The following is a 3154-nucleotide window of genomic DNA, read 5'->3' on the forward strand; positions in this document are numbered from 1 at the left end:
GGCATACAGTATTCACAGAAATTTTCTTTTACCCCTCTCAGCCATTGTTCATAAATTGCTTCTTTGTTAGATAATTAATGAACACATTTGTGGACAGAAGTTTGACTGCTTTTTCCTATTTTTCCAAGGTCCTTTTCAGAGGGCCTAGGGGGAGTCATGTCCACAAATGTCAACAGATCATTTTGGCCAATTAGAAACAGAATTTTTCCTACATCCTGTCCTTGGCATAGTATTAAAATATCTTTGTAATGCATATTAAGCCTCCTTATTCTTGTTAAAGTATATTCCTTTCTGATCTTAGCAACCTTCCTTTTCTAATCATCACCCTAAAAACTGTAAACCCCGCCTATAACCTACAAGCTCCTCTTCCCCCAGCATGTCCCAACTTTTCAAGCCAGACCAATAGAAGACTTTTTACTAAATTCCAAACTCTGTCTCTTGCTCTCAAAATCAAATAAAAGGAACCCCTGTACCTGATTACCCCGAGAGAAAGACATATTTTGCCTCCTTTCTGGGCTTAGGTCACTCATATTCTGCTTAAAAATAAACCACATTAATTATTAATTATTAATTTTGTTTAGAGTTGGTTATTTCCCATTGACAAGATGGCAAACACAAAGAGACCAGAGATGAACCAGTTATCTTCTGAGGGGTCTCTTCAAATGCAGTGCCTGGTACCAAAAGTGGGCCCTTTGTGTCCTCTCCAGCTCTGAGTCCCTCCTTGGGGGAGATTTGGTAAGTCCTCTGGCCCAGAACCTCCCAAAATTTGGTAGACGATCTGGTTTATTTCTAAACTGGGTGTGCTTGTTCATCTGTGTTTTGTTTGTTTGTCTGTTTTGGGTAACTCAGGTTTCCTCTCCTCCGAGCAAAATACAGCAGTTTGCTCCTTTCTGAACAAGAGACAGTGATTTGCTCCCCTGTGAGTGAGGAGTAGTGGTTGTTCTCTTTGAGCAAGGTGTAGTGTTTTGTTCCCCTCTGAGTGAGTAGTTAGAAAAACTGAGTGTATTAAAGTACATTAATTATAAAAAAAAAAAATTGGGGGGAAAAGAAAAAAAAGTGAGTTCTAAGGGTCTTTCTCCTTTGCCTTCTTAAAATTGCTTCAATTGGCTACTGCGTAATTGGCTACTGCTCTCAATTTCCACTGGAGAAATCAAACTGTCTTATTCATAGACAAATGAAAGACTGAGCCTCTCGGCTCCGAAGGTAAAGGATACTTGTTTCTCCCTGCCGATAGACACCCTAGGTGACTCGGAACCATGTGGGTACTGTCTAGAGAGGGAGAGATATCCTCCTCTTATGACTAAAAGTGGTCCTATAGAAAATCCCAAACACAATAATTAATAACAGGCCCATCCAGTAAAGACAAAATAGGAGTTGACCACTCAAGCATTTTGAGTCCCCTTCAAGGGTGCTAAATTCTTAAAGAAAACTGAGACACTAAAGTGATCTCGACACAACAGTGACATTTAGTGGAGAGATGCTCAAAAAAAAACCCCAAAACACACAAAAAAAACCAAAACCATGTTACCACATTAAAATCCTAATTTTTCCTTTTAGAAAATAGATTAAAAAAATAGAAGATGGGGAAGAGGACACCTTCAGTTTAAAAAACAAAACAAAACAAAAAGGACGACACCCTTTTGACATCACAGCTCGCTTTATACATGACATATATGACGCCTTGACCTGCAGGTATTTAGATAAACAGAAAAAATTACAAAAGATAATCTTAGTTAAAATTTTCTCACACAAAAGCTTTGATTTCTTAAATCAGTCTTTTTGCATACTAAATTAAAAATCTAAATCTCATATAAAAAAATGAGATTACTACTTTAATTGGTATTAAAATTCATTTATTTAAAAAATAGTATAATTAACTCCTTACAAAAGGTTAACAAAATATAAATAAATTTGAGACTGTCTTGAAAAAAAAAAAGAAGCTACTTCTAAAATTAAAAAGGCACAAAAAAACCCCACAAAATAAACAAACAGGCAAAAAAAACCACTCTTGTCCAGAAAATTTCTGTTTTTTCTTTCTTTTTTTTTCCTATCCTTTCTTTTACCATAAATAAACTTGGAAAAGGTATATTGGCAGATTAGTCAACATAAAAGCTATTGTCAACAAACTCAAATATAGTTTACTTTCTAAAATGCTATGGGCCAATCCTTAAACACATAATAATAAATAAAAATAAAAATTTTAAAAAAGCCTAGGTTTGTTACAGTGTGCAGGGACAAAGAACAAGACAACTCATGTTAAAAGAGGCCAGTCTGCTAGAGTTTGTTTTGTTTTCTTTAATTTTATATTTTGTTTAAGCACAGAAGTCTCTACTAAATTAATCATATACTTATCAGTTTAAGAGGGTATGTTCATCTGGTAGGCCTTCTTCCTCTTGACCTAAGTCACTCATGTTCTACTTAAAAATAAACCACATTAATTATTAATTATTTTTTAGAGTTAGTTATTTTCTATCAACACATTTTAATACTGATCTTGCAAAATTGCTGGACAGTATTTGAAATTCTTAGTCCTTCCCTCATTCTATAAACACTCTTAAATTTCCCCAAAGCTGTACAGCCTTGATACTCAAGTTCTATTTTCCTCTCTTATATTCCATGCCATAACTCTTCCTAAAAATTTTAAAGCATTTATTATTATTATTATTTTAAATTTTGCTATAGGACATGTGTGCTTGTCAGAGAGAGGGGAGGGGAAGTGAGAAAGCAAGGTACCAAGTCTATTACTCAACCCACAGTCAGCCATGTGGGAGTCCAGTACTGTAACCACCACACTGCCGGCTGGCCCTCTGCACTATAAGTTTTGTTCCTAGAAAGTCTCCTTGTATCCACTTCCTTTGCTGAGTTTATCACATTTGATGACTCTGGTTAGTATCAACATATACTGATGACCTCAAATTTCCGGTTTCTGCTATATTTACATTTTTATACACTGAGATCCACTCTTCTACTAGTTCGATGGCAATGTTACTTGTTTTATAAATGCCATCTCTAAATCAGTCCTTCTCTCATTCTCTAAACACTCTTAAATCTCTTTACACTAATGCACCCTTGTTTGATCTCCAAAAGCACTATTTAAAAAACATCATTAGGGAACCACCATCTTCCAGTAATTAACCAAAATGATGAACACAGA

The 3154-nt window shown here is 35.3% G+C and overlaps 1 pseudogene; it reads left to right on the forward strand.

Annotated features, from left to right (window-relative positions):
• Positions 1-605: 605 nt before the first annotated feature.
• The window catches only part of LOC102503053 (trifunctional enzyme subunit beta, mitochondrial-like), a 15212-nt pseudogene continuing 12663 nt past the window's right edge, over positions 606-3154 (forward strand).

The sequence above is a fragment of the Tupaia chinensis genome, unplaced genomic scaffold (genome assembly GCF_000334495.1).
Source record: "Tupaia chinensis unplaced genomic scaffold, TupChi_1.0 Scaffold139677_1, whole genome shotgun sequence".
In the NCBI taxonomy this organism is placed as follows: Eukaryota; Metazoa; Chordata; class Mammalia; order Scandentia; family Tupaiidae; genus Tupaia; species Tupaia belangeri.